Raw genomic sequence first — 27,782 nt, 5'->3', positions numbered from 1 at the left:
AAAACTTTCACTCATTCATTCACCCCCAAATATCCATGGCTCCTAGCAGGTATTATACAGGGATGCAAAGATGGATAAACACAGGGCTTATAATGATGGGGGTGGGGGAAAGTGGTGAGGACAGAAATACCTCAGATATGATGCAGGCAGACAGGCATGTGCTTCTTTCATGAGAGGCTTTGAAACTTATGCTTGGAGAAATCAAAGAAAACTTCCCAGAGGAGGTGGCACTGGAGTTGAGCCATAAAGGATGTAGCATGGAGGTGGGCATACCAAGTTAAAGCTGGCTTTTGATATTCTTTCAACTCGCTCGGTGTCTAAATGAATCCCTTTCCTACACCAGAAGGTGTTTCACTCTCTGTGGCATAGCCCACCTCTCATGAATATGCTAAAATTTCCAGATTCTTTCTCAGTTTCCCGGGCAGCTCAGACTTGGGCACATGGCTCATAATTCACCAATGAGATTTGCTCTCCCCAGCTGCTGGTAAGGAAGCTGCAATCAGGAAGAACCCACTTAGGGACCAAAGTGGCAACAATTGGGGCAGTTACATTCAGGTTTTACTGCTAGTGGAAATGGCTCTAACCACAGTGCTCAGAGCCTGGTGTCACTGGCGTCAAGCATATAAATGGCCCTATTTATGTCCGACTGCAGCTGCAACAATAATGTCCCAATCCGCCCTTTCTGTGCTGGGATTTGGAGTAGTGCTCTAGACTTCATGGACTCTGAGCCTAGATCCCATACCCTCTTGGAGATGCTACGTAATCTAACATTACTTTACTGAATTCTCTTTCTGCTTAAATGAACCAGAATTGGTATCTGTTGCCTGCAACTAAGATACCTGACTGAGGATACAAAAGGTAGAAACAAATGGAGGGCAGGGGAGGCAAAGCTGATGACTGGAAACGGGGGGCGTTCAGTGAGGAAGGGAGGGAGGGTTTGAAGTCAAAAAAGAAAAGGCAAGCAAGGGATTAGCTGGTCATTTTGAGGAGGACCAGCTTCATGTAGTAGGCACTGTCCAATCTGGGATGACCACAAGAAAAGAACTCATATTTCTGAATGCCAACTCTAGGACTTAAAAACTTTGTGTAGTATATCAATGAATGACAATAACAATTCCTGCATTCTGGTGGGACTGGGGCTTCAGAAATAATTATGCAAAGTACTTAACATAGTATGTGCTCAACAAATTATAACTGCTGCTTTAATGTGTGATCCCAGTAAAATCTGCAGCAAGGCTTGTCATACCCAGGTGACAGATGTGGAATGTGAGGCTCAGGGAGGCAAAGAAATTCGACCTTGTCCATGCAGTCGGTAGAACACACGCCTGCCTGAGTCCTGAATCATTGCTCTCTCTGCCCCAGCACGGCCTGCCCCAAGCCTTCCCCACCTATTCCCAGTATGCTGACTTCCCTGCTTATACACCAGTATCTTAGTTTGTGGCCCGTGGCACCACTCCTGTCCCCTCAGCTTCTCTCTTCCTTTCTACTTTCTTCTTCACTCAGTTCTATTTCATTATTGACTTAGTTAGTTCTATTTCATTATTGATGTAAATTATTCTCCTCTAGGGTCCCTTCTCCCTCTCTCTCTGACTCCACTGATCCGGAATTCTTTTTCATTCTAACTCCTCAATCCTTCCAGCCAGTGCTTCCTCTTGCTTCACTGTTCATATTTCATATTTGCCTTTATAAGTAGTTTTGTAACATATTTTCCCTCTTTCTTCCCCCACCCCTTCCTCCATATTCTATTATGATTTTTTTTTTACAAATTCTTTCCATTTATACCATGTAACTGAAAGCAGCCTAGGAGAGTTGGAAAAGCAAAGCTTGGAGAGGCTGACCAACTTTGATTTAGGTCTCCTCTTTGCAATTTACCTACTGGTCAAGTCACTTAATAATGCCCCTATTAGACCCTTCATTTTTCAATTGTGAAATGGGGAAAGTAGTACTCACTTCTCAGGGTCATGATGGGGACTAAATGGGATAATACATGTGAAAATGTCTAGCCCATGTTAGGTTCTCATTAATGTTATAAGTAAATCCATAGGTCTCCTGATACCCAACTCACTGCTTTCCTCTCATCTCATGTCACCAGATCCCCGCCACCGCCATTCGGCTGCAGCCATGTGTATCTCCTTTCTAGTCCTAGAATGTTTCAAGCTCTTGCTGCCCCAGTATTTTCCCAGCAGCTCTTCCTTCTACCTGGCTAGGTTTCCCTCCAGCCTTCACCTTGCTGTCTTCCACTAACTTACAAGTCTTAGCTAATAAAGTACTTTTCCTAAGGTAACTAACCACCCAGTCTAAGCTAGCCCCTCTCTATCTTCCCTGTAATATCCTTTCAAATCTCCACATATATTTTTAATTGCATTCATTACATACTTTAATAACTGTCCACCTACTAGTGTATTTTCTTGATATGTCTTCCGCAGTAGACTGGGAGCCCCAAGAGATCAAAGACCACATGTGTCTGGGATACTACAGTGTTAATGTGAGCTAGTGCTCAGATTAGCATGGGCTACAGATACAAATTAAGTATTTTGTCAGTGAATGCCAGCATATTCATTGGCTCGTAACTCTAAGGCAGGTATCAAAGCAGGCACTAGGATAATCCTACAATAAAGAAAAAAGATCACCTTTTTGGTTTTCTAAACTGCAGGCATAATTCTTCCTCTGTCCATCTGTCCCTCCCTTTGCCCTTTCCTTCTTTCTTCCTTTTTGGCCCCCTATTCTCCCTCCCCAGATTTCTGTGATTCAAGTCTTTTTTTTTTTTACTTAAAAAAAGAAAGAACGGTCTTTCTTTAAGCCTCAAGATGATCTCTACAACACAAGCTCCAGTTTAGGGGAAGAGCTTGCTATCTCCTGCTCCATCTCCACTCTTATCTAAGCTCAGTCTTCCATCAATCCTCTAGGGACCCACAAATCTCCACCATTTGCTTTCTCTTGCTCCAATCATAGCCCTCTCTGTAAATCACGTTGTGCTTTGAATCCTGCCTCACTCCCTGCGGCATGTTGCCTCCATTCATCGTTCAGTATATTGTTACCTTTCCTTGCCTTCAGCTACCTTCCCGCAGATGGTCCCTTGTCTCAGCTCAGCAAACCCCTCAGCCTCTCGAAGCATTCAGAGTCCAGCTCCATCAGTCAGTATAGGATCAATAACAAGATTAAGGCTAATCTTGTAGCATTTCCTTTTATGGTTCATGTGCCAAAAATAAATCACTGTAAATATGTTTATTACTGCTATCTGTTTGAATCAGAAACCACTCTTTAATGTAAACTCAAATTCTTCATGCCACCACTTACTACTCAACTAATTTTTAGAAATTTACAACCTCTCTGACCCTTAATTTCCTTTCCTTTAAGTGGGGTAATGGGAAGGTTGAAGGAGCCAGTAGGTATACATGGAAGCAACCCATGCTCTCTGGCACACAGTAGGTCCTCATTAATAGTAGCTTGCTTCTATTTCCAAATACTTATTTATTTATTCATCCTTCCGTTACCTCTCTGTCTCTTTGCTTTCATCCCCCATTTCTCATTTCCCTTTCAGAACATTTCCACTATATCTCAGTTAGAGCAAACTTTTATCATTGTCTCTAACTTCTCTTTCGTGAAAAATGAAAGAATATTTTAATCACCGTTGTCTTTCTTCATTTCCACTTGCATCTGTTTGACTGATTTCTGCTTCGACCCAGTACTTCTCTGACTCTTTCCCTTAACAATTCTCAAATTTATTATCTTTTTTCGCCAGCTCATACCTCTCACTACCTCCCACTTCTCCTGCTCTGGTCCTCTAAATCAATCTCTTCTTGTTCAATGATTTACTGCAGTGATTTCATACCCTCCTTACACCATCTAGTCAAAATTCTCACAATACTCCTTGAAAGTCTTTCTTTCCTCATTCATCCTTTCGCATTTTCTTTCTCAAGTCCACTCATCTTTAATTCATCCCCATCATCCATTTGCTTGTACCCAAATCTCTGTGCCTCTTTGCCTACTTAATCATTTAACCTATCCGTGCTTCCTTCCTCCTCATTAACTCTTGTCATTTTCCATCATTAACAATATTAATGGGTGATGGTCCTTTGGACCTTTTTTCTTACAAATCTTACTACTTGTGTATTTTCGGGATCGTCTTTTTGGGGCTCATTGGCTCTTCTGGTTTGCAATCTTTTCTCTCTGGGATCCTGCTCTAAAAAAAAAAGAATCCTTGCAGTATCTGCTCTATATTTATTCAAGCTGGACTGCTAACCTGGTGCATTAGAATGTGTATTACTAATGAAAAGTACAAGCTTTATTCTCTGCTATAGAACACTAGGTCATTTTCCTTTCTGCAGCACATTATTTTTACTATTATATTTTGAAGTGGTGAAGGTGATGACAGCATGAGTGAATATTTCTACAACATTTTCTGGATGCCTACTATGAGTTAGGCATGAAACACATTTTTCTCTTAGATAATTCTTACAAACACCTGTGAAGTTGGAATATTTAATCCCTGCTCTACATGGGAAGAATTGGGAACATACAGAAAATGCACAGCCTGAAGCTGGGCAATGTGTATCTAATAAAGTCCTGCCAACTTCTCTAGATAGAAATTCAGAAATTCAAAACTGGCTCCTGCACGTGGAGGGCAAGCAGAGACGGAGGGAAGAGGCAGCGGCCGCAGCTTGGTGGGTGGCAGGTTTCATAAGGAAGCGAGCTTACATTCAAGGCTTGTCTTCAGCAGCCACAAAATGAGTAGGTCTCCACGCTGTCCACCAGAATCTTAAAATGTATATATATAGATGCCTTAATGGGCTTCAGTCACGTATACAGTCCAGATGGTCTCAACAACACATTACTCTCTAAGGTTGTGTCCTTGAAATTGTTTCAGCTATGGGAACAGTGGGTGAAATGTATATTTCAAGGACAGGGGACAGCGTGAGGAGCCTCTGATTGCTGTAGTCCAGCACACAGGTCAACAAGCAGTGACATGATCTGGGTGATCTCCTCCAACAAGTCGGTATAGTGTAAGGGTTGAGTTTCCAAACTGCTGCAACAGGGATGACGACAAACACTTGGCAGAGTGTCTTCCCGGCTAAGTTTACAGTTATGATGAGTGCAGAAATCCTGTCAGTGTTGTTCCTTGATATGTTAGGGCATCATTGATTATGTTGAATGAATGAATGAATGAATGAATGAATGAATGTTTAAAAGCACAGTCTCTTGCATAAGACAACACTGGTTTTGAATTTCAGCTCTGCCATTTAATACCTGTGTGACCTTGAACTTGGGAGGGAAAGAACAGATGCTTTCTCACAAATATTTATATTTGTTGATGCATGTTGCTGAATACATGTTGTTTTTAATTTTTAAGGAACATTATTTGGCAACCTTCAGAGCCAGGCAAACCAGAGTTCAAATCCCAGCTCTTCCAATTGCTAGCTTTGGTGCCTTGGGCAAATTATTTATCTCTTCAAGCATCACTTCATCTATAAGATGAGAATGGTACAATCTCTCTACTGTACTCAAGGGCAAGTGCTTGTTTGGTTTGTAACCTGGAGCGAACCCCAAGACTACCTGCTTTCAAGTCCCTGCACATGTTACCACACCAAGGAGCGCACTGCCCTGACTCCCAACTCCATGGCCTCCTTTCACTGTTTCTACCACTATCCTAAGGAGCTTTATGTAGATGTAACTCTCAGGGCCTTGCTCAGAGGTATCTCAGGGAGGCAGAGGACATCCCCCACTCCTGACCTACTTATCAACCTATATTTGATGACTATTGTATGATAAGCTGCAGACTCAGCAAGGCTGGGAGGCTGCAGGCTCCCTGTCTCCTGGAGGTCCAGCTGCTCTCCATCTCATTCTAGAGAGGGTTCCAGGGCAATCCACTGGAAGCCCCTCTCCCCAGCTCTGGGCACAAAATATAATATATATGTAATTTGGGTTTATTTGTTTTTAACTGAGGCTCATCTACAGAAGAAAGAAAGGAAAACAAATTAACCTCAAAGAGCTTTTCCTTCCTACCTTCCTCCCTCCCTTCCTCCCTCCCTCCTTTTCTCCTTATCATTTCTCCTTCTTGGAATACTATGCTCCAGGAATGGGGATACAGAGACGAACAAGATGGAAATGGCCCCTGTACTCATGGAGCCCACAGTCAAGTCAAGAGATCACAACAAACAATCAAAGATGACTTGATGGGAGGAGGGAAGGGGAGTTGCTATTCAGCTGGTATACAGTTTCAGTTATGCAAGATGGTTAAGTTCTAGAGATCTGCTGCACAACACTGTGTCTACAGTTATTAATACTGAATTATATTCATAAAAATTTGTTAGCACGGTAGATCTCACGTTAACAAATCTTACCACGATAAAAAGATAGAATATATGATTGAAAGTTTTTAAATGTTCTGTGATGGAAAAGAACATGAGTCTACGAAGTAGAATAACTAGAGAGAGAGTGATTGATATTTGAGGACAATTAATTGGAAACAAGGAGGGATGAGTAGGAGTTGGTATGGCGAGGGGGATCCTGGGGAATTCCAGGCAGAGGGGGCAGCAAATACAAAAACCCTGAGAGAACTTGGCAAATTCTAGGAGCCAAACATCTGAAGTCCTATGGCTGGAGAGGGGTCACGGAAGACTAGAAAGGGATGAAATGAGTCTTGGAAAGTTAGCACGGCCTAAATCATTCAGGTCTGCGTAGGTCATGGTAAGGAGTGTGGATTTAATTCTAATTTAAATGGAAAGCCATGGGCAATTTTATGTAAGAGGATGGCATAGTCAGATACACATTTTTAAAATGCTACTTTGGCTTTAGGTAGAGAATGGATTTGAGTAGTGCAAGAGCGAATGACAGGAGACCAGCATGGAGCCTATCACAGCAGAGGTGTAAACCTCTGCAGAATGCAGACTTCCCCATTACAATCTCTCCACAACATGAGGTCCTATTGTTTGCACACATGGAAAGTGGAGAATTCATCATTGATATTGAAAACTGGTTCTATCTTTGGTTGGCTCAGACCAATAGAATGTACTGATTTCATTTTCCCCTGCTGAATCTACCACTTATTGATTCCAACTCTATCATTTTGGGGAAGCTATGCGGGAGAAGTTTCATGAAAATTCTCCAAGCATCTGAAGGCATCTGTTTTCCTCCCTTCACAGGACTCACTGGCTCTTCTGGCTGCCTCCTCTAGTTTCTGCCTGCACATCAAACTAACAACAATGACTAACAACTTCCACCTACACTGAATGTTTCTACATTCGTCAACAGAACATTGGACTTCTACCACCTTGGGAGCCAGTAGGACCGGAATTTTTAGCTTTATTTGTGAGTGACAAGAATAAAACTCAATGTTGTGATTTACCCAAAACTGGTAAGATAACAAGTTGTTAGAATTGGGTGCTGAATCAAGTCCTACAACTCCTTATCCAGCATTCTGTTCCTGTTAGAGTGAGAAGCATAGATGGAGGATAAACTGATGGGTTCTGATCCCTGATTGTCTACGTTCAAATCCTGACTCTGATACTTGCTATGTGACCTTGGGAAAGTTACTTAAACTCTCTGAACTTCGGTTTCTTCATCTACAAACAAAAAATACCTACCTCATGGAGTTAGATGTGGATTAAATAGGCAAAAAGATTAAAACCGTGAAGCATGGTATCAATCCTGTGTTTATAATCAATAATTATACAATCAATAAATGTTAGCAATTACAGCATCCTAGACCTTCTTGGTCAAAAACAACAATGGTGAAATAAAAGTTGCTGTGTGTTTAGTATAAGGTATATTGGTTTAGAGTATTAACACTACCATCATGTCATGGATAAAATATTTAATGAGTGACTTGATTCTTCATCTCTAAAATGGGCACAATTTTACCTATCTCACAAGGTTGTTGTGAGAGTCAATTTTACAAATAGTAAGAGAAATCACCCAGCACCAAGAACTATGTACTCATGAAATGTTAATCTCTCTCATCTCTTTGATATAATATCATTCCCTCCAGGAAGACTTCTCTGATGCCCCAGGCTGGGTTAGGCACCATCCTTTTTTTGTCCTTGGCACCTTGCACCTGCTTGGAACACTGATGACACTGCATTAAAAGCATCTGCTCCTCTGTCTTTACCTTTAGAATGGAGTTGCTTGACGTTCCAGGTACTGTTCTAAGCACTTTGCAAATGGTAATGCATTTAATCTTCACACGAACTCTAAGAAGGAGATGTATTACCATTCTCTTTGTGCCAATTAAGAAACTGAGGCCAGGGAGGTCAAATCACATGGTCCAGGTGGCACTGCTGACAAAGAAGGGGCTCTCACCTGTCCCTTCTTTTCGTTTGGGGCTCAGGGCTGATGTCCTCCCTGGAAACAGGACTTCCATGACTCCCTCCTCGAAAGGGCTCACCCATTCACTGTAATTTTCATGGTGACATTATTTCCAAGGTGACGGGATGGGAAAGCAGGAAGAAACTGCACAGAGGAGAGATATACTGCAGTCACGGCGTTAAGCCTGAGGTTTGAGATACCCACGAAGATTCACTGGGAAAAAATAATACTTGGAAAAAGTGTAATGTCTAGTATTTATCACCTTGGTCTACTGGCAGTTCATTCTCTCTGACATCAATGGAAATTCCTAGGAGCTAATATACTAACTTGTACCTTGCCAATGCACTGTGCACTTTGTTGCTGTTATTAACTTTAATTCTCACCGGTTATTCTCCAATTTTGTTGCCCTGGGTCTTCTGTAACCCATTAGCAGAGTATTTTAGTTCCCAATCTTTCTGATCCACTCTTTCACTATTTTTTCTTCCTATAACTTATTTTTTCATCAAAATAAATGTCTTTGCTATTCCCTGAACACACTCCAAACTCCGTTAGCCCGTCCAGATTACTTTTTCCCTAAATAGTGCTCTATATGCACATACAGCTGCCATCGTTCAAGGCCATTTCTGATTCTATTCATATCCTTTACATGTAGTAATTTTTCCCTTTATATGTCCCTATTCCTTGTGTAACATCTGTAACATGTAATATTTTTATCTACTTACCATATGCTATGTGTATTTAAGGCTTTGATGCTATAGATTTTGGTCCAGCAAATATTCATTCCCTTCCTCCTCTCACTCGGAGTAGAGAGATTTGCCCAGAACCCACTGATGTTGAACTTGCCATGTGATTTGCATTGGCTAATTAGATACTGGTGGTCATGCTGTGAGCTGATGCTGTGGTAGTGGGGCTGCCTCTGTGTACTTCTGGCATTGCCATGAGAGGGTATGCCTGGTTCAGCCCACTGGTCCAAGGAGGGTGACAGATATGAGAACAAACCTAAACCTACCCACAGTTTAGAGACAAGCTTAGCCAAGCTAGCCTAAATCAGCAGACTCCCCCAGACAACATTCAGATGTCTGACTGAGAAGAAATGATGGCTATTTGAAGCCATTGAGTTTTAGAGTGGTTTTATTATGCAGCATTATTGTGGTAATAACTGACTGATGCTAAATCTCAACTCCTTTCCTATACTCTGAGTTTTTTGAAGTTAGGAACAGTCTGATTCACCTTTTTTTTACTCATGCAAACTTCCAAGGCACAATCCTAATATGTATTTTTGAGCAAATGAATGGATGAATAAATGAATAATTGAAGACCTCTAGAGAGAGATTCAAAATCAAGGGAGCTAAAGTACTCATTAGTTCAACAAGAATTTACTGAATCCTTATTTTGTGTCAGGCATTGTTACTGTTAGAGAAACAATATTTAGTGCTAAACAAACCAGACTTGGCTTCTGGATGCTGCTCAGTGGCTTGGGAAAGCTTGAGCATTGGGGATTCATGGTGCAGTCAACGTGCAAACTCTGATTATCCTTGAATCACATGCAAGGGCACCAAAATAATCAGAGAAGTGATAATGGATAGAAAAGAGCAGAAGATCCCTCTCTTACTGCTGATTCCCATTATCTCAAGTTAAGAGCAAATCCCCAGAGAGATGGGAGGAATTTGCATCCATTTGAAGAAAATGAGTAGTAGAGGCTGACCTGAGGGGTAAAATTGAAATCTAAAGGTAGAGGTACTGGTGGGTCATTTTCAGATTGCTGAATGACACCTCTGTCTCTTTCCGCTATTGTGGAGAGGCTGTCAGCATGCTGAGCCTAAATGCCGTTATTATCTGTAAATCAAAAACCTGGATCCATGACAGTCTGACCTCAGTGCCCTCTGCTGAGAGCTTTTCCTGATTATTAAGCATTTCTGTCACACACTCCTGCCTACCGCACCTACTCAACTCCAAAGCTTTGGCTAAGGTAGCTTGTGGCTCATCACTTCCATTTCACAACAGAAGGAGCTCCAGGAATGAGGAGCAGAGCTGAATTCCTAAATCTCAGATGCCATCAACAGAACCAAGCCTGAAGTCCAGCTTCCCTTGTCTTGGATGCCAGCCACTGGGGAGAAAAGTCATCCAGCATGTGCTTCAGTATCCCCCGAGGTTCTGTGTTTGTGTCTATGTTTTGAAAGAGCAGGTGGCAAGGATGAATGGACTGTTAGAGAGAAACAGAAACTTTTGCACGGATTGAGGGATGGTACTGCAAAGGGAAATAGATGGCTCTTTCCAAAACTAACACCTTTCAGCTAGAAAGAATAAGGAACTTTTTACTCCCTTCAATGAGTGACACATTGATGTGCTAGCAGACTCCAATGGGGACAGCAGCCACAAGAAAATAAACTTTTAGGTCAAGTAGACAACTATCAACAGAGATCTATTTTCTAATCGCTGTGCAGTTTAAATGTGATAATGCATGTGCAGCATTTGGTTCTCTACTTTGCATATGTCAACAGTGACAAAATAATAATAGCAACATTTATTGAGTACCTACAATAAGACAGGCAGTATGCTAAATCCTGTGAAGGTCTCATCTCAATCAGCCCTTCTAATAAATCAAAGAGACAGGAACTCTAGTTATTGCCATTTGACATATGAGGAAACTAAAGCTCAGAAAAGCAAAGTCCCTTGTCCAGAGTCACACAGCCAGGAAGTGGTAGTGCCAAGATTTGAACCCACACAGTCTTGCTCTGGAGTTTCTGGTTATAACCATTACTCCAAATCCCCTTCATGATCAAGATTATGACATAGAGTAAGTGAAAGTTAACATCATCACCATCATCATTATATTCTTTATCATAATCAAAATTATGAGGTGGCATAAAAAGAAAAGTCACTGCACAAGGGTAGTTTTCTGGAATGTTGCTACCGAAAGAAACTGTTAATTGAAAAGTAAGGATGCAAGCTTAAATGTGGCCTTTGAGGCCAAACCATTATAGACAGGTAAAGAAGAGAAAGGTCTCTTACATCCAAAATATTTGGTTCCAAATTCACCATAGAGTAACCTAGGCAATGTCCCCCCTGAGTCATTTGCAAAATTGATTATAATATGGCCTGATCCTTCACCTCTCCAGTGTCTGTAACCTTTGCCAAACTGTCTTTGCAGTTCCTCTTACCAAAGAGGCAGAGCCTATTTCCCCACCCCTTAAATCAGGGCTTGGCTGTATGACTTGTTTTTACCAATAGAACGAGGCTGCAGTGATGGTGTGCCAGTTGTGAGCCTTGGGTATTTCTACCTTCTGTCTTATCCAGTCACTAGGAGAAGCACATGCCTGGGCTAGCCAGTTGGTCTCAGAAGGATGACAGACATGTGGAGCAGAGACTTCCCTGCTAAGGTACAGCAAGCAAGCTCAGCTTAGAGCTAAATCCCAACTGACTCACAGACCCATCCATGGGCCTCACCCAGAGAGCAGACCAACCAACCCACTGACCTATAAGCTCTAACAACACAGAACTGTTGTCTCATGTCACTAAGTTTGGGGGTAGTTTGTTGAGCAATAACAGGTAACTGGTACAGAGAATGATGATGTATGTAATATACTCAATATCTGCACCTAACAGCTGTTGAATAAAGAGTGGTTGTTCCCTTTCAAATCTCTTTAACTAATCAGAAAAGTCTCAGTTCTTGCCAATGAAAGTCCCCAAATCATGTTAAGATTGCAGGTGGAGGGAGCCAGCTCAGGGATACCATGTATCAATGCTTGTACTTTGGCTCCTGAGGAGGGGAAGTCAAGTGACAGAAACCCCAGGAACGTCCCACAGCAGAAGCAATCAGCTCCACCATCAACAGCCAGATGGCCTGACAGCCTCAGAGCAAGTTTTCCTAGAATAATTATTTCTGTTGCCACAGTCGGTTATTTCTATGTCAAAGGCAGTTCCCCTCTTCACTTCTGATTTTCCATTTCTGTAGAAATGACAGTATCTGATTTAGCTCTTGGAAGAGCGCAGGGATTTTAGGAAGGAAGGAGGCATGGGGTAGAAAGGCAAGGGAGGAAAGGAACAAAATGCCTCACCAAAACGGGCTTTACAAATATAAAGTGCTAATGAAATTCAAAATAACAATAATTGAGCTTCCAAGGCCAAAGGCTCACATTTCTCACCATGAATATTCATCTCCATGTTATCTTTTGAAGGAATAAAAATTGGGTGAAACAGCAATGTGTGTAGGGTTTCTTTTTTTTTAAATCTTCTTCTATTCTATTTTTACCTGGACCAAAGTAGGCCCTTGGCTTGATATTGTCTGTATTCTAATATTCTTTGTAGCTGTGATTTCTGTCTCACAGCTGTGATTCCTGCTTCGCTGGGTGGCCACACACAGACATCTTAAGCAGATGCTTAAACCATCAATAAAGTGTAAGTTAAAAAGAGATGGGGGCAAAAAAGCTGAAGCTACCTACTCTCTTTGTGGCAGCTGAATGGTCACAGGTGGAAAACCACTTTGACTTGGCACTTGGTAACCAGGAATCTGGATGAGGGGATCCAGAGCATCTTTTGTTACCTGGCATAGAAGATTTGGAGGGTATGCTGAGCTATCGATGGAGAGGTGCAACTTGCTGTCTGAAGTGGTCTGCAGCTGGCTTCCAGGTCCAGAAGTCTGTGCAGCAGCTGTCATTACAGTGTGCTGTAAGTGCATATACACTGTGTCAGTAGTGTATGACTGACATCACATAACACCACAGGGTGGGGGGCTTAAACAACAGAAATGTATCTTCTCACACAGTTCCAGAGACTGGAAGTCTAAGATCAAAGTGCCAGAAAGATTGTTGTCTGGTGAGAGCTCTGTCCTTATGTGTAGATGGCTGCCTTCTCTCTGCATGTTCACATGGCCTTTCCTTGATGTGTTCATGTGGGAAGGGGAAGAGAAAGGGGAAGCAAGAGAGAGATCTCTTCTTCTTATAAACCACCAATCCTATTGGATTGGGTAACGGCCATGCCCTTGTGACCTCACTTAACTTTAATTACTTCCTAAAGCCTCTGTCTCCAACTAGCATCACATGGGAGCTCAGAGCTTCAATATATAAATTTTGGAGGTCAGAGTTCAATCCACAGCATACACTGTGGCCAGCTTTCTCTGCAGGCACTCACAAAGGTAGCTGGTTCCCACTGTCACCAACAAGGAAAAAAATTACTCATATTACCCGGTTATGTTGTAATCACCGGCTTGTATTTCAAGGAAGAGAGTCAGAATGTCAGTACTGATAACACCACTCCTGAGGGGTGGAGACAGGGGAATTTGGGGTGGAGGAAGTGGAGGAAGTGAGGCAGGAATCACATGCTTTAGCAAAATCCCATGGGGACAACTAGCCCAGGAGCTGTGAGCCAGAGAGCTTCCTTCCCCAGGTCTCTGAAAAGCAGCCAGATTTGCCTAAGTCAGCAATCAGGCAGAGAGCCCCGGAGACAGAGGAAGGACCCTGGGGAATTGCTGAGTGCTGGTGTGCCCTAGGGAGAGGCGCCACAGCCATCAGGCTAATGGGGTGGGCATGGGAGAGGACACATAATACACGGTGAATGCTGACAACATTAAGATTTCCCAAAAAAATTGCTCTCACCATGTCACCCACAACTTACACACCTTCAGCTTTTTGGTGCCTTTATAATATGGGCCTGAAGTTCTTAACTTGGCATTCATGACTCTACTTGCTGTGGTTTCAACAAAATATCCCAGGTTTTTGAGAGGATAGTCATAGCACACATTTAGGCTGTGCTTTTTTGAGACAGCCACTATTCTGAGTCTTCTATGCATATAAACTCAAGGCCAACAAAAAAAACTGAGAAAGCAGAGTTTATTCTCCTCATTTGATAGATGAAAAACATGGGACTCATGGAAATTAAGTGGCCCAGCCAAGGTCACAGAGTTGGTTAACAGTTAAGCTGGAATTCAAACCCAGGACATCTAACTCCGGAGCCCATGCTCATAATTACATTTACAGGATATGTTTTCTTCTTGTACTTTATATGGCAGAATCTCTGGCCTTCTCTCAAACATGTCCTGCATTTTCTGTGTCTGAGGTGTTCCACCTCATCTTGTTCTCTACAGATTCCAACTCTGGTGAATATTTAGGACCAAATTCAAGGGGCGCCTCCTCTGTGAAAATGTTCACGGTCTCCATGCTGTAGGTGGTATCTCCCAATTCATATCCCATTGAGCATTTTCTCTCTTCTTCTCTTGTGGTGATTACCATTTGGGGACTGAAAGAAAATTAATATGACTGGAGTGTAGCATGTCAAATAATACTCAGATAGGATACATCAAAGCTCTGTGGGATGCTGTGATCTCCACACAGGCATGGGACAGATATGACAGCATGCCTCACAATCTCTAGAATAGGGCACTTAGTTGTATCTGGTGAGATGAGATCCAGAGGAAAGTAACAAAAAAACAAAAACAGTGAATTGAATAGGTAGAAATCTATTTTTCTCTCTCATAAAGCAAGTCTGAAAATAGATAGTGAAGAACTGTTCTAGTAGTTCCATGGCTATCAGGGACCCAGTTTGCTTCCACCTTTCTGCTTCTTAATCCCTAAATAGCTCTGATTATGGTCCAGAATGGCTGCTTGAGTTCCATCCATCATATGCATGATCTAAGTAGTAAGACGGAGTAAGAAAAGACTTCGTGGAAGTGCCAACACAACACTCGGCTTAGACCTCAGGGGCCAGAATTCGTTGCACAGCCACGCCTACCTGCAAAGCAGCTGAAGTTGTCTTTTTTAGTCATTTGGAAGTATGGCCTTTCAGGTAAAAGTGAGAATTATGCTATTAAGGAAGAAGGGATAAATTACGTTTTGGAAGCAACCAGTGATCTTGTCATTGTAGGTCCTCAGTAAATATTCAATTCGGTGACTATTTCTTGAAATCTACTCTGTGCCCACCCCTGTGTGAAACACTAAGGATACAGAATTCAACAAGAAAGTAAAGATGCCTGCTTGCTTTGAATTTATACTTTAGGTGGGAAGATGAATAAAACATTACTTAGAGGAATTTTTGTGATGGGGGCTACAGTAGGGTGGGTACAGAGTGCTACAGGAGCCCTCCATGGTAGATTGAATGGATGACTTGCCTTTAAGATAAAACAAGGCCTTTTTTGTTCTATGCTAGGAGGCATAGGTGAGCCTGGGAGCACACAGGGGGCCTGAGGGCACGCAGGTTCGGAGGTTCTTTCCTCCATATGCCGAATGGGCCTGGCCTACTTGTTATTTCGGACAAATTACTTAACATCTCCAAAATTTAGTCTGTTCAGTCTGTAAAATGAAACGATATTGATTCTTTCAAGAGTTTGTGGGAGAGCTAACATGGCCCAGGGCAGGTGCTGAACAAATACTGGCTCTTTCCTTGGACGCAGCCATTACCGCATGGCACACCCTCTTCCCCTCCTGCCTCTATCCTCTAAACGCAAGGCACAGCCCTTCAGCTTAGACACAAGTCAGTTCTGGATGAAGCTGAGATTGAATTTGATTTTTTTTTTCCCCCTTGAGTTGATATAAAGGAGTCTGTTCCTTAATTACTAGTCATTGCTCTTCACACCCAAAAACCGGTAACCCGCTCAGCCCATCAAAGCATGCCCTTTGAATTCTGGACTAGACAGGGAACAGAAAGTATCTGCCAAAAGGCATCTTTTCTTTCAGAGATAAAAGCGACTTGAAATGCATGTAAGTCCTACACCGTTGTTAATTAATCAGGATTTGCTTTAAAAGCTTAAACGTCTTTGATGCAGAAAGCTCAGGGAACCGGAACCTTTTTTTCTGTTCTGGAGAGGGAGATAGGTGGGCATGGCAGCCCAAAGGGGTGTGGGGGGGAAGGAAGCAGATGACCAGTCTGTTGCCTAAAGGCATGGAGGGCACAGGTTCCAAGGTGAGAAGACCACCAGGTTCATGCAGGGTGCACCCATTCGTTAAAAGGAAACAGACTCCAAGCTACCAAGGCTGCTGACACAGCTGTCTTCCTGAGGTTCCTTCCTTCAATAGGAGTTTATACGAGGAACTTCCATTCATTCACACATTTCATTAGTGGCCTTCTACCACATGCCAGGTTGAGGATGGAGCAGCGAATAAGACACAGTCCCTCTATTTTCTGAAGAGTGTAGCACAGTGGTTCTCAAATGGGGGATGCTTTTGTCTTCTGGGGTGGGTGCATGTGGCAATATGTGGAGGCATACTTGGTTGTCCTAACTGGGAGAAATAATACTGGTACCTAGTGGGTGAAGGTCAGGCCTGCTGCTAGACATCATACCTTGCACAGGACAGCCCCCACAACAGAGTTATCCAGCCCAAAATATCAGTGCTGGGGCTGAGACACAGGAAGAGACGAACATTGCCACAGGCCCTTTCAATAAAGCACAGTAAGTGTCATGTTCTAGCAGGGGCAAGCAGCGAGCACCAGGGAATGCCTCCCTGCAGAAGTGGTATATAAGCTGAGACTTTATAGATGAGTGTGAGTGGAGGAGGTGCACAGGGCTGGGAGGAGCAAGCAGAGGGAATGACAGCTCAAAAGCAGGAGAGCCAGGAGGGAACAGTGAGAAGGGACAGGGGCAGAGGTGAGGCTGGCAGGCTAACAGGGGTTGGGACTTGTGAACTGTGTTAACAATAGGGTTTTGTCTGAAGATTAATGCAGAATCGCTGAAGGACTGTAAACCAAAAAGTGACCTAATATAGATTTGTTATAGAAAAATACATAGCTAGACCCTGTCCCAGGTACTTGGAAAGAGACACAAAGATGCGCCTTACAGTCTGAGAGATAATAAATAAACTTAAATGAGATCAGAAAGCTATGATACAAATGACGTGTCAGAGAAGACTGCAGACAAGGTCAGGGGACATCAGTCCTCTCTGAGGCAGCCTGGGCCGCTGTAACAGAACACCTTAGACTTGAGGGCTTAAACAACAAAGATTTATCACTCGCAGCTCTGGAGGCTGGGAAGTCCAAGAATGAGGTGCCAGCAGACTCAGTTTCTGGGAAGGTCCCTCTTCTTGGTTTGTAGATGGCTGCCTTCTTGCTTGTCCTCATGTGTTAGGGGGAGATAGACAGAACTCTGCTCTCTTCATTCCCCTATCAGGACATGAAACTCCTCACTGGGGCTCCACACCTATGACCTCATCCAAGCCCAAGTACTGCCCCAAAGCCCCATCTCCAAACATCATCACACTGGGAATTAGGGCTTCACCATATGAACTTTGAGGACACAAAACATCCATTGCATAACAAGTCCCTTTGGGATCAACATAAAGAAGGGATTCAAGTGTTGGACCAAGTTGGGGAGGTTATTAAACAGACTATGGGGAAGGAGTTGGAGCTGAAGTTGCAGCGAGAGTGGCAGAGCTTAGCATCGAATGTGCAGGTGCCCAATGTAAGGTGAAGCTGGGAATGGAGAGAGAAGCCGAGCAGTTGGCTCTCGCTTGCTGTTTACCTTTGTCCACACTGAATGCCTTTCAAGGTCTTAAATGCAACACATTCTCTGTTGCCTCCCAATGTGCTACTTGGAATATTCTGCCTTCTTTTCCTTCCCAACCATACTTTGACCTGATGAACACCTTGCCAGACTGCAGGTCTCAGACTGAACATCACCTTTTCTGGAAATTTCTCCATGGTTGCTTCAGTCTGATGACTGGAACCATTTAATTGACTATTGCCCAATTAGATGATAACTTTCATGAGGGCATGAATTGCTGTCCATTACTGTACCTCTCATTACTTAGCACAATCCTAGAAAACAGCAAGTGCTTGCTAACCATTTATTGGCTTGACTTGAAGGGAAGCGAGAAGAAAAGAAACACGGTGGAATCTAATCTGAGGAATGGGTCAGGGTCAGGATCAGAGTTTTAGAACTGAGGCTGCAAACTCAGAGGGGGTGGTAAATCTATTTATTTGGTGTTCACTGAATGCTGTGGGGATTGGCATGTGTGCTTAAAGTTCAGGGCTATACCTATAAAGTGAAACAGGTGCACAGATTCGGGAGAAATTTTTTTCCGAGGAGAGAGGAGCCCTGGAAAATGATGTAGATAAAGTGGTAGGTCAGCTCGGCCTTGGTGGACAGACAGCTTGATGCTACTTCTGCATGGCTCCGTTCTCTCTGCTGGGGCCTGTGCTGATCTACCAAATTCTCCTCTATACACCATGGGCTCTGTCAGAGCACAGGTGCGGCTTAATGCACAGAGAGTCACCTAGGTTACATCTCACAGAGGACACCTATTATGCGCTGTTACAGGCTGGGATCTCCAGCACATGCATTCAAAGCACAAAACACCCACATCATATTCAACACGGCCTACATTATGTATTCATGATCATGAATAGTGTGTGTGTGTGTGTGTGCGCACGCGTATGTGTGTGTGTATCCATAAAAACATGCATTTCGTTCAGAGGCTTAACTTTTCAAAGAACTTCTGCAACTAGAACCTGATTTCTTCTGCATAGCAATAATATGAGGTTGGTGAGGAAGACATTGTAAGATTACATTACAGTACAGATGAGGAAGCAGGGGCCCAGAGAAGTTAAGTGACTTGCCCAAGACCACACAGCTATTGTTATGCAACTGAGGATGGGACCCATGCCTCTTAGCTGCCAGTTAATCAAACCCTTCCATTCCATTATAGGTGAACTTCAGATTGTGAGCAAATAGGTTAGATGTGTTCAGGAAAACAACTGCCATTAACTCAACCTACTATGGAAAGTTTGTGGAGTGGCAAAATATGATCATTGGATATGTGAACGATGTTTAATTAAGGAGTTGAAACTTCTGATTGACCAAAGAAATTAATTTCTTCATTTATAAAATTGGGCTCTTATGTTTAAGTAATATGTATTATGGCAAATTTTGGAAATAAATGAATAATTGGTAATATGAACTTATATTCATCTGAAGTTAAAAGCAGTGGGTTTCATATTCAGCCTGTATTGATACTGAAGTAAATCACTAAGGATCAAAATCCTTCAGGGAAACTGTTTCTTCTCTGAATTTGAACATAAGTCCAAATAACCAGAAGGTTCATTTTGAGATAGTCTGGCTAGTTGCAAAACATACATATATATGCAATTATAACTAGTTACACTAATGTATAAAGTCCTCATCAACACTTTCAACTTGAAACAAATATATTCCCTTTGTTTCTTTTCTCATATCCTTCTCAACACTGTTTATTTTTTTCATTTTTCTTCCTTTCTCTCACCTGTTTCTAAGAGTGTTTTCTCTCTGTGAAGGTTTACATATAATAAAGCCAATGATAATTCAGACTCACTAATTCTGAAGAAGAAAGAAATAAAGATGTGTTGAATTAGGCACAAATTCATTTATATGATCTGCAGCTTTTCAGTGTTGTGTTTTCAAGCATTTGTATAAAGAAGCACCTTTTTGTGGTGTTCCCATTGTCTTTATCTTTCATTTTTGTTCCTTTATGCACGCACACGCACATGCACACACACACACACACACGCCTGCAGAGACAGAGGCTATTCCTATGCAAACTTTACCTAAACAGTGTTCTCCCACAGACAAATCACTTCCTTCCAAAGAAACAAATACCTTTGCCACATGCCACAAGGCTGGAGTGGGCGGGAGGACTCTTCATCCAGAAATACTCACCTGCCTGTCAATCACTTAGCACTGTAGCAAGGAAAGCTTCTCTGAATGCCAAGCAGTTAGGAGAGCTGTCCACACTGGACACTGGCACAAGGCCCTTTCCTCTAGGTGACTTGAGCGGCCAACTCCGAGATGATCTGTAGGACCCTGTGTCGGGAGACAGATCTGATTAGTGGTAGTAGTCCTTCAAAAGGACTTCCATCATCTGCCTGAAGAGCAAAGCATGCGTGGGCTTCCCAGAGCTAATGATAAAAGTAAGCAGAAGCCTCGGACAGATGAATTATGTCTTGGGGATTCCGTGGATGGCCTTTTATCCTTCCCATTTTACTCAAGGGGAGAAAGATCACACAAAACATACTGGTAGATCGCAAGTATATGAGTGTTGATAATGCGCTTCCCCTATTGCACAAAGGAAGAAAACACACAAATGGGTTAATTAGCTGCTATGCAGAATTTAATTAGAGCATCTTTGTTCACTAAGCTTCAACCAGAATCTCAATTATCAATTGCTATTTCCAGGATTTTTGAGCATGGATGCAAAGTTTCAGCTGGAGTTCCCCGTTTGAAGCTTAGGGGTATCAGCTATCTTCCATGTGGCAGTGGCAGCCAATTTCAATACAAAATTTTGATCACTTTCAAGTTGTCCAATTATCACCAGGAACAATGACTCATTTCAGCACTCAGAGGCATTTCCCCCCATATGCGTGTGATGATAAGTAGGTTTTCTAAGGGTCCAGATTGGAGCCACAGCTGGGAACTTGGTGACATTTTTTCCCATAAAATAAAGCAGTAACTGACCTGGATCATGCAATCTCTCATTACATGCTCACAACATTCCTCTAAGGTAGGTAATATTATTATTGTTGCTGTTGTGATCAGCATTTGCTAGATAAAGAAGTCAGTCACAGAGAGGTTAAGGGATTTTTTCCAGAGACCTGGACCCAGGTGGTCTCTATCCCAGGTCTGGACCTTAACCATCATGCTCCTGTGTCTCTCAGTAATAGGACAGCCTCTGGCTGCACGAGCTCTGTGTCAATTCTCCTGGAATCATCAACTGAAACACACCATTCCTTTTACAGAAACAATGTCATTTAGACCCATTTGATTCTGAATGACAGCAATCAGACCCTTAACTTACACAGACAGTGAAATTTATGACGAGGGGAGGAGGTGGCTCTCCAGGAACCAGGGCAGGACTGCAGCTGGACCTGAGAAGCAAGGGGTCCAGCAGCTTGAACGGCATCCGGACTCCCTCATGCTCGCGTCCTTATTTCTGCCACCACCTGCGTCTGCTCTCTCCTTCATTGTCTGAAGAGTGGCATCCTGCAAGTCCCTGGTCCCACAGAGAAGTACATGCCCACAAATTCTGAGCTTTATTGTTCACATGCTTGAATTTAAGGAAAGACTTGTCTAATGCGTGCCCCTAATATTCCCATAAAGCCCCAGATGGCAGCGATCACCATTACTGCTTCCGCGGAGGCCCTTGCGGTGGGTAACTCTATCAGTTTCTGTGTCTTACACTTGGATCAGCTCCTTCTCCCCCTGCTACTCACATGCCTGAAGTAGGAGCGACTGTGATTCAAAGTAAAAGCGTTACAATGGTCCCCAATCCTCACTGGGCCAGTATGGAGCTTCCCTGACTGTTTCAAATCTGTACCTGCTTTCTAGAACCTGATACTTAGAACACCATCAGGGAGTAGACAAGGTGGTTATTGTTATTACTAATCTTTATTTTTTTTTTAACAGATGAAGAAACAGCAGCTCTGACAGATGATAATTCTTACCTAATTTTGCACTACTCTCAAGCGGCCAAGTTCTTTGTCAATGACTGCACAACAAAATCAAAATTCAAAATTGGCTTTTAGTCCTGGTCTACCCTACACAACGGATTCCACAGGCAGGGTACCTGATTGGAGGATTAGGAGCCAGCTTCTGGGCTCGCCACAAAATATTGCTCTGCTCTCGTAAGAGATCTGAAGCACACAGTTTTTTGGGCCCAGCCTTCAGAATTTCACCTTTTTCCTAGAATCATTCCTTTTTTGGCACTGAGCACATTCAATTTTATTTTTTTCTACTTAGCTCCTTGTGTCCCCTGCCAACTCTGGGTTGGTTCTGAAAAAGTGGCCAACGGTGTAGAGGTCACAGCTACTGAACGTTCAGCTTTCTCACACCCAAGTCATGGGTTTCTTTGCTCCTCCCCTACCTTCTTTTAAGAGAGTTGCCTCCACTCACCAGCTCATCAATCACTCTCACCAGTTAATACATACAGGCACCCACCTCTCAGAGCTTCACACTGAGCTAGGCACGGCTCTCTGCAGGGGCTCATGAAACACATTTCCAGGAAAATTAGAACAGATCTCTGGGGTGAATGGTGTCCTACAAATCATGAGCATGTAGTTAACCAGCTGTACAGCATCTCTCACTCTAAGGCACAAAACGTTGGCAATCATTTTGAATTTAAAACAAGAGACTCCAGTTGCACAGAAAAGAGAGCATCTTGATCACTTCGGAGAAGAACACTGACATGAGCCACTCCGTGAAGATGTTGCATCAGTGTCCCTAGATACCTGTGCGGGTGCTGACTCTTGCAGTAGCCAGCCTCCAAGGTGGCCCCCAGTGAGCCTCGTCACCTGGTGTTCATGTCATTGCATAGTCCCCTTCCAATATGAATAGGGCTAACCTGTGTAACCAATAGGATATGATAGAAAAAACACAGTGTGACTTCTGAAGCTAAGTCCTAAGAGATAGTGGGGCTTCAATCTAGTCTTTCTTGGACTACCTGCTCATGGGAAAGTCTGCTGTCATGTCATGAAGATACTCAAAAAGCCCATGAAAAAGTTCAGATGGGGTGGAACTGAGGTCTCCTGGAAAAAACTAACATCAACTTGCAAGCATGTAAGTGAGATACTTTGGATGGGGATCCTCCAGCCCCAGTCGAGCTTCAGATGACTGGAGTCTTAGCTGACATCCCAACTGCAACCACATGAGAGATTTTGAGCTAGAACTGCTTAGCTAAGTTGTTACCAAATTCCTGACCCACAGAAACTATGAGATGATAAATGTTTATTATTTTTTTTAATGATGTAAATTTGGGGGCAATTTGTCACGCAGCAATAGAGGGCTAATACAGCTTTAACATCCTGCTCTGCCCACATCCCATCTAAGAGAAGCTACCTTTACACAGCCCTTAAAGAATGAGCACAACGGTGCTGTGTGCCTGGTGCCCACCTTACTCGGACTAGCAGATGATGACAGGCAGCCAGGCATAGAAACAACTGGAATCCGCATTTGGGAGTTTGGATTTGGGTAACTGAAAGATTGAGTAGGTAACTGGGGGGCACTGCTTCTGGAAAAGGAATAGAGAGTTGGGGGCTGTGTCAGCTACCATGAGCCAGGGATAAGCAGAAAGCAGAGGAGGATGCTTCTGACTGAGGGAGAAGAACAAGAGGCAGGAGAGAAACAGAGAGGAGAAACAAAACCACACACCAATGAGAAAGTACCTTTAGGTCCAAGTGGCATCTCAGTGCCTTTTCTCAGGGGACTTGAAGCCAACTCTGCACTGTCAGGTTTCAGCTCCGTTGGTTGAAATCAATCTAAGATGCACCCTAAAGGGTTCTTATGCAAAGACACCTTCAAAAAGCATTAGATGACCACCTTTCTGGATGCTGGGGCATTTACTTAGAAGGAAAGGCTCTGGACTCAAGGTCTTAGGAGTGATGATCTATAGAGGAAATAACCTATTTCCTTTGCCATCTCTTCATTTTAAAGGCAAAGACATGACTTAGAGAAGGGGTTTGCATACAGCCCTCTTGTGCTTTAAAGAGATAATGCTCTTTCTCTCCCTTGTACTAAATAGGGATGTAGCTAGGAAAACTGTCTTCTGTAAATGTCTGTTCACTTTTTTCTGCTAAGCCCAGGCTTACGAACAGAAGGGACTCACACAGCTTTGGAACCGTGATTTTTTCCCCTCTGAATCCCATGACTTGGCCATGATGGATAACTGGAGCAGCAGGTTCTGGGAGAGCGGTCACATCCCTGCCTTGCTTACTGGTATGAACCCTGTCTCAGGGAGAGGACACTCCCTTGAGGAGCCCTGAATTGGCCTGCACGTTAATTTGGCATTGAGACTGAGCCCTCTCTGTGCAAGGGAGCTCTGGTTAGGAGCTCTTACTGTTTCCATAAAACAGTAATGCTAAATACTCAGATCATGCTCCAGCTTCCTCCTCCTGGGAGATCTCACAAAAAGGAATCTTTACATGTGAAATGTGTTGAGAGCTCCCTTTGCTTTTCATTGTGAGAGAATATAATAATAGACAGTATATTGGCACCTGAAAACATGAGGTGCGTGAGGTACTCAAGGCCAGCAGATTAGGAGGTGTCGGCGGGGATGGGCACTGCTGAGGACGTCTGTGTGCAGGATGCGTGTGGTATGAGCTCCACCTTACACGGGCCAAGAGGTGTGAGGTGGGCCCTGCAGACCAGAGGCAGAGGAATGTGGCTCTTGTGCTGATTTCCAAAGGGAGTCGATGATGTTTCCAACATGAATACAAAGTGACGTCTTCTGCAAGGAGTATTTCATGCTTTTATCAACAGCCCACATCAGTGTGATTTTATGGGAGAAATTCTCCATAATGGTGAGGGATCTCTATTTACAGGGAGTTTTTAAGTGAGATGCAGTGATTTGCTTTCAATAAAAGAAGAAACAGAACATCAGAGACACTTCCACGGACGGTCTTGGAATGTGGAACCATCATCTTTGTCAGTCTCTCTGGAAAACACTGGCTACCTTGTTTCGGCTTCTGCTTTGCTTTGCTTTGCAGCCTAAAGGATTCACGATTTTAGGGTTTTGGCCCTGCTCACCTCTCCAGCCTCGTCTCTGGCCATTGCCCCTTCCAAGTCTACTCCAGCTACACTGAACTAGTGCAGTTCCCCATCTCCAAGCTTACGCACCTGTTATTCTGTCTGTGTTTGAACACTCTTCCAGATCTGTCTTTACTCAGCTAACTTCCTTCCTTGTTTCAGAGCTCAGGTGAGCTATCAATACCTCTGCAAAGCTTTTTATGTTCCCTTCCACTTTCCATCCCCCCCGCCCCCCCAGTGGAGATCTGCAGTGGATATGCGTCTGGCATTTCTGGCTACCCAGCAGCTTTTGAGCTCACACACATCCTTCCTTCCTCTGGTCGGGCAACGTCCTGCCTGATTCCACTTTGACCTGTTGCAGCTCCGGCCCAGACTAGCAGGCACACCCAAGTCAGACCTTGAGAAGAAAGTCAGGGAAATGAGGAAGGAGACACGCACACACTCTTCCTGGGGGAAGTTGCTATTAGAAGCACCTGGCATTCAGGCCGCAGGAGTTACAAGTTCGGGTGTCCAGCACCAGGGCCAGAGTATATGCTGTCATCTTTGGTCACAGGGCAAGCCGTGTGCGGTTTGCTGGCCGTTCCCACACTACGGTTTGGGTGTTGTGTGGTGTCCAGGCCTGGCTCCCTGTGAGCCACCTTTAACCCATTCCTTTCATCAATTCTTTTTCTGCTTCGATTACCTGAAAGTGTTGTTTTTGCCCGTCAGCACTGACTGAGGTGGTACTCCGTCCTCTGCGCCCCACCAGACACCTGAACTCCCCTCACTCGACCTTACCTCTTCCATCTGGTTATCTATATTTCTATTTATCCCACCAATTTCCTGAGGGCTGGGGGCCAGGTATACCTTCTTCCTAGCTCTTACTGTGACACCTAGTGAAATAAATATTTACTTATTAAATAAATACACAAATGAAGATTTTTTTCCCAAGTGACTTTTACCCTTCTCTGATTCAGGAGGACCTTTGTTAGTGGCACTTTCCCCGGGAATGTGTGAGCCCCAGAGCACATGTCTGTGGGTGCCAGGGCATCCTAGGAAAGCTGGATGGGATCAGAATGGGGGTAGACAGGAACCCAGAACAGCCAGAAGTGAAACAGAAGCACTTGAATTTAAAGTAATAGACATGCTCATTGCCAGGCAAGTGTAACATCAAGGATTTCTGTTGGATTCAAGAGATGAGGGCAAGTTCATGGACAGAGATAGGGACACCAGGGACAGGAGTGGAGGACAGGCTTAGGAGTGCCATGTCAGGTGGGAGGGAGAGCGGGCAGGGCTCACCTGGTGACGACGGGGCCGTGCAGAGGGGAAGCATCTGTGCAATGCTCTTCAGGAGGAAGATCCGGCATGGGCCAGGAACGGAGAGAAAGCTAGTGGGGCTGGTGGTAGTGATGGTCCAGAGCTATTGAAAGCAAGGCTCAGAGAGGTACAGTGACTAGCCTATGGCTCCACAGCAGTAAGTAGCGGACAAGAGATATGAACTCAGGTATGCTTGATTCCAGAGCCTCGCCCTTGAACACTAGGTTATAATGACTTGAGGTCATGTCTTAGCTGAGCAAACAAGTGTTAGTTTTCTTACCCCTTTTGAAATTCAAGAAGCCAAATGAAGATCTAGGAGTGAGGGAAGAAAAGAGACTTGTCTGGATGACAGGGACAGTGAAAGACAGAGCGGGAACTGGACTCCAGATGTCTCAGCTCATTCCAGATGGCCACCTTGCTTTGGGAGAACAATCTAGGAAGGTGAGACTGGCCCAAGGAGCTGTGGGAGGAGGAAGGGGATACCAGCAACTGGCTGTCTAGGGGAGCCAAACATCAGTGCTCAGAGAAAATGATTTCTGAACAGTTTGCAAGACTGGCTAATGAGTGCTTTGTGAACCTTGGTGAGCTGCTGCCGTCCGAAGCCGCCGAAGCCTGTAGAGTCTTGCTCCCCACTCACCTGACATACCCAGACGTTACACGCTTCGAGGGGAAAACGCTTCTGATCTGCATTGGCTCCAGTCCCAAAAACCTGAGATTTATGGGCAGGCCCACTGGGGGAGAGCTGACACCCTATTTCAGCTGTTTCCCCATGGGGCCCATCCCCACTTTTCTTGTCTCCCAGATGACAGGTAAAAGGACCTTGGATATATGGCATCTTGAACCTGGTCATGTCTCCTAAAATCCCCTTAAGTAAGGACTTAATTGGCCTTCACAACTATCTGGGGCATTATGAAAAACATGTATTTCGAGTCCCATTTAAGCCCCCAGAGGCTGGGGTGTTAGCAGTGTTCAGTAGCACCTTGAGGATGCTGACGATTGACTAGGTAGAGGAACCACTGATCTAATCCAACAGAATGGTAGTCACGTGTTAGAGGCAAGAAGGCAGAAGCACAGCAGGGGAGGGGGGCAGGCAGCAGGGAACCTGGTAGAAGTCTAAACTCTGCCATAAGTTTGCTGTGCAGCTTAGGGGAAGTGTCTGGACCTTGCTGAACTCCGGTCGTCTCATATTTTAAAAAGAGACATAGTAACAGAACTCGCTTCATAGCACCGTTGTAAGACATGAGTATAAAGTTCTTAGCTCAGTGCCTGGCAAAGTAAATGTTTCCTCTTACCAACTAGTAGTTGGGGAGCAGACAAATGAAATAATTATAATCTAGTAGGATAAATAATTTCAATCATTGTTATTGTTGCTCGCATTTCTTAATTTTTTAAATGAACTTCAAGACTGCTCACCGTTCCTTCCTTTGGATCCTGCTAGAGGATGTCAGTCCCCAGACCACAAGATGATACCCCCATAGGTGCAGAGAGGTGAACATGCTGTGACATGCTCTCCTTGTGTTCTTTGATTTTTCTTCTCCTACCAGGCCAGCCTGCAAAGACCTAAACAGATCCCACAATGGCCTGATTTGCCATCAAAGTCCCTGTGGAGTAGAGTCTGAGCAAATAGTCCCTCCCACAGTCCAGGGTCACAGCAGCAAGGCCTGGGTAATCCCCAGGGACATTGCCCCAAGGCCTGGCCCCAGGGCTT

The 27,782-nt window shown here is 43.8% G+C and overlaps 1 long non-coding RNA gene across 1 annotated transcript in view; it reads right to left on the bottom strand.

The window, feature by feature from the left end:
• Positions 1–14,146: 14,146 nt before the first annotated feature.
• Positions 14,147–27,782, bottom strand: part of LOC108402683 (uncharacterized) — a 106,158-nt gene continuing 92,522 nt past the window's right edge. Inside the window, exons 4-5 of the long non-coding RNA XR_001854505.3 lie at positions 19,922–20,065; positions 14,147–14,538 (exon numbers count right to left, since the gene is read on the bottom strand). This is a non-coding gene — a long non-coding RNA (uncharacterized lncRNA). The remainder of the gene's footprint in view (positions 14,539–19,921; positions 20,066–27,782) is intronic.

The sequence above is a fragment of the Manis javanica genome, chromosome 2, assembly GCF_040802235.1.
Source record: "Manis javanica isolate MJ-LG chromosome 2, MJ_LKY, whole genome shotgun sequence".
In the NCBI taxonomy this organism is placed as follows: domain Eukaryota; kingdom Metazoa; phylum Chordata; class Mammalia; order Pholidota; family Manidae; genus Manis; species Manis javanica.
Note: the sequence above shows the minus strand (reverse complement) of the source record. Positions and strands in the feature narration are given on the sequence as shown.